This window comes from Agelaius tricolor, unplaced genomic scaffold, assembly GCF_023055355.1.
Source record: "Agelaius tricolor isolate 1412-34295 unplaced genomic scaffold, bAgeTri1.0.p SCAF_11, whole genome shotgun sequence".
NCBI lineage: Eukaryota > Metazoa > Chordata > Aves > Passeriformes > Icteridae > Agelaius > Agelaius tricolor.
Window position 1 is genome coordinate 18,922,751 of NW_027269271.1, and position 10,684 is coordinate 18,933,434.

Consider the following 10,684-nt stretch of genomic DNA (forward strand, 5'->3'; position numbering starts at 1 on the left):
TGCATTGCTGGTAAGTGCTCATATTTTGTTATATTTTTTCCTCTGGATTTCCAAGGAAAAAGTGTATTTTCATCAAACATAGGGGAAGCTCCTCTGTTTCCCAAAGCATTGCTGATTATTCTAATTAAAACTAGCTCCAAGACTGACCATCAGCCTTCACTGCACTGCAATAGGCACCTCCCTGCAATGTAAACCTTTGTATTTATTGTAACTATTTATATAAATGCTGCAGTCAGCTCTGTATCCACATAAACAAAATATTAATTTTGTAAGACTTTTGTGAGACAGTGCTAACTTAGTCAAATCCAAGTTGATTATAGACTGTTCTTCTTTATAATAACTAAGTTTGAAATCTATGTTTCTAAGAGACAATCCAGTTTACTTTGTTAAAATAAGTTATATTTTAATCTCGGCAGAGATGTTTTCCTCCTGTGTCTGGCCCACCATTATTTGGTCTAATGGAGTGAGTTAAAGGCAACAATCTTCAAAATCCCATTCCTCTCTCTCTTTGAATGTTTCTGCACTATGCAGACTTCTTGGCATCACCTTGGCTTCTGCTGGGTTTCAGAAATAATTGTTGATGATACAGTAAATTTGTTTTCTCTCCCTTGTGTTTAAATCCCAATCTTACAAACACTCATGTATTTGCTCAGTTTTATGCACGACTAAGTCTTTGGCGTTAATGAGGCTGCTCATGTGCATAAAGTTAAGCATATGTGCAAGTGTTGTATGATCAGGGTCTTAGGATGCCAATTTGCAGTAATAACAGATTTGCATAAACTCATGATCCCAAGCACTGGGCTTCCTGCTCATTATCAGTAGTGGAATTAATTTAGCTGTTTTTCATTCCATTATGTTTATGAACCTTTTCTTTTTTTTATTTTGTGAACTTCAAGTTGTTTTGATTACCAGTCCTCAGCCATTTTTGATTTTGTCCCTGTCACTTAACATACGTGGGGGTTTTCCCTCCATTTCCAAGAAGCCCACCTTAACCATGTTAGTATGAGCTCATTTTTGCTCAAGATCAGGTCACACTTCTTAAGCTGAAAATATGCTCCATGCTGTGTAAGAGATCTGCAGAAATACCAATTGCAAATACCCAGCTAGGACTCATCAAAATCCTGTGCACAAGTCATGGCTTCTGTCGTCAAGGGGTTAGGCCCTAAATGAAGTGAGTAGCAGCTGTAACCCATTTAGTGCAGATGCCAGCTAAGGGAGAGGCAGCTTGTACTCCTCTCTGGCAGGTGGGTCGCATTGAAGCAGAAAAAAGTAAAGTATATCCTCACTGAAATTACAGTGCATGTCCTACTGAAGGATAATCTCCCTTCTGATGCTCAGCTCTGCTTTGTCTTCATTATGATTGACACTTAATACCTATAATACAACTCCTAAAGACTCTGGGGTTTGATTCCTTGCTCTCAGCAGCAGTACTGCATTTACTCCCTCTCTCAGTGGATGGGGCAGGACCAGGTGTCCACCCGTCCCTGGCAGGTACTGCTGAGCACACACCTGCCCAGAGACCCTCCCTCTGTGTGCACCCAGCTCCCACAGCTGACCTGCAGTTCCCAGTACAGCTGAGAGTTGAGATCTTCCAGCCCCCAGTAAAGTGGAGAAGGCTGGAGTGCAACATTTGGCTTTGGAGTGAGCAAGGGATAGCAGTGCTGCAACAGGGAAACAAAGGTAGAAACAGTTATACTTGGTGAGTAGAAAAACAGAGGCATGAATGCCTCCTAACCCGAATATGTAACATTTTTAAAGGGGGGGGGAAGATAAATTAATAAATTCTGCTACAAAAGAGATAGTTGAGAGCTATCATCTCAAGAACCTCTGAAAGGCAACTGGAGCCACAGAGAGCAGTATCTCTGGAGGCCAGCCCAGGAGGAAGGTATTAACCCTCTTAGTGCTGGTGGACAAGCAGGAAAGCCCAAAGTACTAAATAAATGAGCCTCTGTGTGTCTCAAAGCCTTAACTGCAATTCTTTTTAGCTCAGCATGCTTTCTTTGCCAGCCCAGGCCCCTGAACATACAGTCACAGGGGAGTGCACCAAGAGGCTGGGCTGTCTCTGCAGGTGCTGCAGAGCGGAGGGGCTGGAGCACAGGTCTGCAAGGACAGAAAGGAGCATCCCATTGTGTCCCGCCTTCTGCAAGGCAGCAACTCCCCTTTCTTAAACACCTTTGTTCCCCTACCAGGGGCTGCTCTCTGAGCTGCATCTGATTGTGGTGTCTGAGCTCTGGCTTGGCTCTTGCAGACGCTATTCCTGTAACAGACAAGCCTGCTCCTCTGCCACGTATTTGTTTAAATGGGTTCAAAAGTTCTCGGCTTCCTGACGACTTTTTTTCCCCCCTTTGTTTTATACCAATCAGTTAATTTGCTAACATCACCCTCCATATCTTCTGATCTTAGGCAAGCTGGCGGGGTTTACTGGTGCCTTTATCGCCACATTACAGCCAGCAGGGAGGAATGCAGGTCAGAAGGGAAATAAGAAGGGACGGCTCTTTTGAAATGGGGAGGAACAAGGTCAGGGTTGTGGGGCAAACAGGAGAGGGTGGAAGTGCAGAAAAGGGATGTACTTTAAAAACAAACTCATGCTGCACTAATCCAACTGCTATTCAGCTTTATCCCCCTCTGCTTATATATTGCTAGAAATCTCCTTTTATCTTAGTCTCTTTTTCTTATTCTGTCTATTATAAAGTCTTCACGAAACCACCTATTTTTTTTTTTTGTACATTTTATAAAATGCTCTGAGTATTTCACAACACAGTTTTATTAACTTCTGGTCAAGAAGTCTGTTTCAAATGAAAATATTAGAACCGATCAGAAATGGAACGTTTTTCACAAAAGGTGATGGTTTTTGTTTTGAGAACACTTTACTTTTTAGTCAGAATTTTTGTCCTAGCCAACAAAGAGCTTTTTTATCTTTTTCCCAGTTACTCCAGATTTACAATAGTGGGAATGAAAACAGACTGCAGTTTTTGTCCTCATTACAAAAGGGACAGAGATTTAGAAGAAAAAGATTCATTGAGCAGTTACATTAGAATAAAATTGTGCTGTTTGGCTTTGTAGCTTTGTGCTTGTTTATATCAGTGGATTGATCAGAGACACTCATATTTTGTTTTTTCCACTGCTCTGCATCTCCTTGTTGAACAGGACAGTCCTGCTTTATCTCTCACAGTGTTCTTCCAGGTCATGGTTGAGCACAGAGGCATGACCATGAGGAAACTTGCCTTTACTTCTGCCAATCACATGCCAGTCGATAAAGAGAAATCCATTTTCTTTCTACCTAGCACTAAAGTGGAAAAAGAAAGGTTCTCTTTTCTTTTCTTCTTTTTTTTTTTTTATGTGTGTGTGTGTGTGTGCGTGTGCAGCAAAGAAAACAAAAGTTTAAAGTAAACTTTTTCAAATAACTCTTTTTCCTGGCAGAACTTTCTCTGCCTTCTGCTGGCTGAAGGGCATTGTAATTCATGCAATAAAAGGGGAAAAGATCTGCTGGTAGAGATTGTTTACTTTAAACTTCTGTTTGTTTTGCCTCCACTCCAGGAAAGAATGTAATATTTTTATAAAGCTCTGTTAATTTTTTTTTTCTTCCTTTGACTGACTTGAGCACTGGAGAAAGCACCCGATCAACAAACAGGAAACCAAAGTACTTTTCATCCCTGTAGGACAGAAGTAGCACAAACTGCTGCACTGCAAGCTGCTTTTAACTGGTCCTCCTTGTGAGTGAATGGATGTTACCTGGAAGTAACCCATACACTTGGGTCAAAATTTTCAAACCAGTCTCCTAAGCCCAAGCACCCCACTGAAATCTATGATGGAGTCACTTCAGATAATAATTAAAAAAAAAAAAAAAGCGCCAAAGTGTGGGTGTAATCAGTAGGTCACCATTTGTGGATGCACTGCCAGCTGGAAGAGCTGCAGTTCAGATCCAGTTTCCAGGCTGGCAGAGCAGGTGTGCAGACCTAGGAGCTGGTCCTTACACAGAGGCAGAGCTCCAGCAGAGGTGAAAGTGCCACGCTGGTTGCAGACCACTAGCAGGGGTTTGAGGTGCCTCATCACTTTGTGGGCAGCACCACAAAGTTGCCCACCATAAAGCAAATGGAAACTGAGTTTCACTTTTCCCTTGTTGCTTGCTGTGGACCCTGTGTGTGTCTCTGTCTGTCTGTCTGTCTGATTCCTCCTTACTGAAAGAGGTTGAGGCTGAGAACATGGAAAGGGTCATATGGTCAAAATGCTCAGTCCAGAGTGATGTTTTTTAGGGTGGTATGGTACCTGACATGTTGTATTTTTTTCTCATATATATGAACTGGTTTAGAAAAAGAGGAGCACAGGAATAGTCAGTCCTTTGAAAAAGATGTGATGAGGAAGGCAATTGCTATCATTGTGTGTCAGATTCAGCATTTCTGAGAGAGGTAACCTACATCCAGTTGCATAATAACAGAGCAAGGGTTGTTTTTTGCCCTCTTGATTCATAGCACACTGCAATGGTGACACTGATCCACTTATCCTGAAGTGCCTCCTAACCCAGAGCAGTGGGTCCAGGTGGCATGTGCTCCAGCTCCTGGAAGGATTCAAATCTAAATCTCTGACTTTTTGGGAGTGTTTGCCAGAAACCTGCCCATGAGCTGCTACTCAGCACAGTAGGGGTGTGCTTTCCTGACAAATCTCAGCTGCTGAAGCAAGAAACCATGGGCCCAAGAGATGCCCAAATGTCTCTCCCTTTGGAAGTGCCTGAGACAGTAGGTGGAAGCCTGTGCTCTGACAGCTTCTTCCAAAACTTCCCCCACGCCACCCCCACCTCCTCATTTATCACTGCTACGGGTGAGCAGGAAAAGAGCAGGAAGAGCGACAGAACAAAGACAGCCCTGAGACTGGAGACCAGGAGTCAGGGCTGCTTCTTGCTGCTGTCCCAGCTGTGCAGCTTTACTGACAGCCAGGTGCTCCAGCCTTCTTACCCACAAAGATGTGTCAGGGAAGGCACAAGCAATTCTTCTCCCTCCCTTTCTCTTTCTGCTAGAAGAGTGAAGTTGACACTGTGATGTTTTTGAGGCACTCTGTGCTGATGGTCACAGGTGTTCACTGGCCTCCCCCCTCAAACTGTGCCAGGCAGGGGACTTGGGTGCCACTCAGTAACACATCCCCACCTACCTGCTCCTCTCTGAGCAAATGCACAGGCAGAGCTGAAGGTGCCTGCACAGCCTGGATTCAGGCAGGGAGACATCTGGGGTTGCAAGAAAGTGCTGAGAGCAGATTTGGGGGCCCCGATGTTGGGAGTTGGTCTTTAAAAGTCTTGATTTACCTTTAAGCTTTGGTAAGATCTGACCCTAAAAATTGTTCTAGAAAATGTTAGATTTATTTCAGCAATAGGGGCTCCATCCCCAGGATGTTCAGGAACATAGATCTTCAGAGCCAGAAAGGATTAAAAATTTCCACTCCTATGTAATGAAAAACTAAGAACCATATCCAAAAATGTCTGCCTTGAGCTCTCAGCTTGTGACAAAATATTGCAAGAGTCTTAAAATTCCAGGATCTTGAGAACTCTTGCCCATTCAGCTTCTTTCTCTTTCTCCAGTCTGCCGCAGTTCTTGAATAGAAAGCTCCTGAAAATATGTATGTAAATGTGGGGCATTTTACAACATGCTTGCAAGGCAGGCAAACGGGTCAGGCCTTTGAGGAAGCATGAATAGGTTAGGATTATAATTCATTGTAATGCCATGGCAAGCTGCACTTTCAAAGGCCGAAGTTCTCCAATTTTATCCAATAAAAAATTTAAAGAGGCAAAAACCCAATTTGTTTTATAATCAATAAAATGTACATCTTCTTTATCTTATTAGAAGAGGCTGTCAGTTGCAGTCAACCATTGTCAACAGGCTGCTTGATCTATCAGTAAAACAAACAATTACAAGGAACACAGCACTGCTGTTGAGGCTTTTGTGGTGTTTCTAATGAGGACTGGCAATGCCTCTATTCCATTACAAGATTTGAAAGTGAATTTGTTGGAGACACACCCAGGCTTAAGGTAGGAGAGGAAGGTTTAAAAATAATTAACTGTGCTGTTCCAAATAACTTGATAGATTAAGGATTCATTCACAATAAAGCAATTCCTTGCCTCTATGATTGGTATTTAAATCTAGGGTGGCATTAAGTGCTGGTTTGCTGCAGCCTAAGCTTGGGACTGCACAGGATTAGAGGTCACACACGGCTGCTCTCGCATGGGGTAGCTGAGAGGAATGAAGTGTGTGAGCACTGAACAAAAAGATACAGGCAGGAGGAGAAAATATGACCACATGGGAGGGGGTGAGGGGCAGTTTGGCAGCTGTTTTGCACCATGGTTGTGGCCATCCCTGTATGCAGTGGCCCTGGAGCTCATGCTGGCACCCAGCACTGCTGCATCCCTGAGGCAGACAAGCTGCACAGCCCTGGAAAGGGGACCCTCCCTGCCACACATGCACTGCTGTCTCAGGCCCTCCACACATGCACTGCTGTCTCAGGCCCTCCACAGCTGTCCTGTGTGTTTCTCTGTTTTCCTCCCTGTAGGTGCTGGCCCATATAATAAGGTGATGAAGGTAAGACAGGGCAGGCTGAAGGACATGGCTTCTTTAGGCATGTTTCCCTATTAGGAACTCCCCCAACTCCATGGCATCCCTCCTGCAGCACCATGGCTACTCATCAAATCCAGCTGCTGACACATGAGGGTCAGAACAGGATTTCCTTCCTTTCAGACCAGACAGAAAACGTGCAGCCTTGAGAGAAGGGATGCCTTGGGATTAAAAGACATCTAAGGCTGAGATGATAAATGTGGGACAAAAGCTCCTGTGAAAGGCACCTTCCTAATTCAAAGGTAATGCCAATGGAAGTCATACCCTTAGGTCACATAATTCCTGAAATAATCTACAAAGTAGCCCAGTAAATCAAGAAGAACTGATTTGAAGCTCTTCCTCCACCTCAGACTGCTTTTTTAGGCACTTAGCTCATAAGAAAAAAATCTCATCCACCTGGCAAAATACAGGGGGCTGGAAACAGCAGCAGCTCTGCTGAGTCTCACCTGTAGTCTTTGCTCTGGGGTGGGAGTGCACACAAAGCAGAACAGGTAACTGCACCAGGGAAAAGGATGTCCTGGGAAGGGATTGTGGATAGTCAGCAATGCCCAGGCCATGTCTTGCTGAAGAGCCAGGTTTGGGATCCCCCTCTGGAGCCTTCAGAGCTGCTTCAGAAGCTGCTTGAAGCTGGATGGGACCCAGAATTGTCAACAAGCTGAGTAGCCTCTCACAGTCCTGCTGTGAGCTGATTATCACATCTAACAAAATAATGTGCTGGAACAAATAACACTTCAGGCTCTGTTGTTTCAGGTGAAATTTAGTCCTACTAAGTATAAATTTATAATAAGAGCCACAGCATTATGAGTTTCCCAACAGCCAGATTTAATTCAAATACATAAATTCAGACCCTTACAGGGACACTCTCATCTTTGTGCGCTGGAATTCGGGGATTTACACGCATAATTCCCATTAACACTAGTAGGAGTTACAGTATGCATACATACATTCCCCTCTCGATGCCGGCATTTCCCTTGGGGATAATAACTGCGCTTTAAATTCTCCTTCCACGATGGTTTGCAGCGATGCTCACCGCGAGCCGCCGCTCCCCGCACCAAGGGCGCACCCGCCGCGGGCTGTCCCGCAGCGCGGAGCGACCTCCCCGCGACACGGCCGCCTCACCCGCGGGACATCGTGTCCCCGGGAAACCGGGGCACACTCCCGACAGACGCTGCTGTCGCGATTTGAGGCCAGAAAGCGCCGCTCCGCTCCGGCCGGGGCCGCGCAGCCGAGAGCGGCCGCAGCCCCGAGGCGCGGAGCCCGAGTGCCACCTGCCGGGACCGCACAGCTGGAACCGCACAGCTGGAACCGCTGGCACCGCCCGGCGCAAAACACAGCCCGAGAACGAGGGGCGAGAGGCTTAGGGCCGGAGCAAGGGAGGTGGGGTGGCATCGGGACGATGCTTGGCTTGGGAGGAAGAAGAAAACGCATATTCCTTCCAATTCCATGCAGAATTCATGTGTGTGGAAAAAATTAGGGATAGGTTTGTTGGAGTAGTTAGCTGAAAGAAAATGTGACCTGACCTTATTCTGACTTATTTTTTCTTTTTTTTCTTTTTTTTACTTCTTTTTCATTTTTTCTTTTTTTCTTTTTTTTCTTTTTTTTCCTATTTTTTCTTCTTTTTTTCCTATTTTTCTTCCTTTTTTCTTTTTGTTTCTTTTTTTTTCTATTTTTTTTTTGCTTTTTCTATTTTTTTTCTTTTCCTGTTTTTTTCTTTTTTTTTTTTTTTTTGCAGTCATTAAGAGCACTGCTGCAAAACCTCTGCAAGGCACTTCACTTTAAAAAGGATTTAACCTGATGTTTAAACAAGCTGCCCAATCAAGGCCAGCAGCACAGCAGAATATCCTCTTGTTATGTGTGTACTCATTATAGTTCGTTGCATTTGTAATGCTTTGGAAACGCCTGCTTGTCTAACAAGGTCTACTCACATAAAATGTGTCTGTAGCATAACTGTAGTGGGGAAGAAAGGCCACAAATATTGTACTGTGCCTGACCAAAATATATCCATGGTGTTCTGTTCTCTTTTTAGCAAGTTTGAAGTCGACTCTGTTGAATTTAATAGGCTGATGCTTTTACAAAGCATGTGTGACAGATAAACTGGATTATGTAGAGGTTGACGGGGCAGTTGCTTTTGAGGGAGTTTTTTAGGGCTGTTTTTTGATGCTGGAAGCTTCAGTGGAATTCAGTGCACTGGTAGCTGCAGTGCTCCTCTCAGAGGCCTGCTTTGCTGTCAGAGTCAGAGTAGGCTGGTGCCAGCCTGCACAGCATAGAGGAGCTGCAGGCAGAGTCCCCCTGGTCCAGACAGCCCTGTCTTGTGCCTAAAGCTGGGATGGTCACATAACCTTGGCAGCAGTCCGACTGCTGAACTAGTCTTAACCACAGTTCTTTCATGAGTATAATTCTGCTGTGTATATGGATTACTAATAAGAATTTACCATCACTGTATGTAAATGGCATGACCCGAATTATTTTAGTATTGTGCTTTAACCTAAACACTGTAAAGCTGCGACAATTTTGTCACATTTTTCTGTCTCCTTTGAAGATCTGTTCTCATAGAAGTACCAAGTGGCACATGGAAAAGGTGTGTCCCTTTTTCCATGGGGACACATACATCCCCCAGAATTCACCCCTTCTTCACACTCTGGGCTTCATTTTTTCATGAAAGCTAAAAATTTGGCTTTCTGCATAATTCTCTATCTGGAACCAGAAAATCTTTGTTAATAAATCTCTTATATATGCTGTGAAATGCTGGAGGATCTCACAGCTCATTGCAATTATGTGTATTTTAGATCAGAGAAGTGATGGCTTACACTCAGGGGCTCTGCAGAGAGTGTTGCATGTTATGCTAGCGACACAGCTTTGGCTGCAGGCCCTGAGCCAAAGCCAGCTGCAATCAAACAGTCAAAGGTCATGTCTCCACAACAGAAAGGAGTTGTAATTGTAGCTTGTCCCAGGATTACCCTTGGTGGTTTAAGCCTGCCAGCATGAGAAGTAATAACACAAGCAAATGTGTAGTGGAGAGCTACCAGGATACAAAGGCCTCCAGTGTGGGCTGGCGGTGCCTCCTGGAGCCCGTGTCCCTGCACAGGCAGGAGCAGCCCAGGTCTGTCACCAGCCCTGGGCCACACTGCACCCTGTCACCTCCACAGGGGCTGCCCCGCTCACAGGGCCACCAGCACCTCCAGCCCCCACCCTGCTGCCAGCACACCGTGGCCAGGGTCTGCCTCCTCCCCAGCTCCAGCTGCAGGCCACAGTGCCAGGACAGGTGTCCCAGCTGCCCTTTGTCCTCAGATCAGGATAAGGCTGCCCACATCCTGCCAGGGTAGCTGCTGGAAAGTGATGATTGGTGCTAGCTGCCATTAGGGGGAGAAAAATCTAAGCTCCATAGCCTGGGGGATGGCCAAAGCTTGAGAACATGAATGGATTTTCAGAAAAAGACACTGGAGGTCCTTAAAAAGAGTTTTAAAATGTATTACTCACATAAAGATAGATGTGCAATATATATATATAGATGTCTCTAGAAATATTTTGCAGAATTTGCATGATTTTTTGAAGGTCCATAATTCAGGGCTCCAAATTATTATTTCAAACCTGGCTTGTTTTAACTGGATGGGAATTCTTCTTCTTGCAGTGACAAGTAGAAATTAAAAGTTTCTGAGCTGTACCCTTCCCATTCCTGTGTCCAAACTTTTCCTCTTGAAAGAAAGTTTCTCATTACCATATCTCAAAGTAGTGAATATTCAGAGTGTATTTTATTGTAATAGATTGAGAAAATGGCAATGGCTCTATATCATTATGCAAAAGCAAAGGGATCTTGTACTACTACTTTAAAAATGCAGAAAAGATCACATATTTCTGCTGTGTCTGCCTTGTAGTTTGCTGTGAACAAAGTCACTATCATTATCTATGAATGCTGTTGGGTCACCCTGAAATTTAGGAGAGTGAGGAGAAGGAAAGAAAACAAAGACAGAAGAAAAGGAAAGAAGCTTTGCATTGCTGCCCTTTCTTGAAGGCAGACTTTCAGCAGATCACTTTGACCTGTCTCTTGTCTACCTGTCAAAATGATTATTTGTTCTTTCACAGTGCCTAGAACA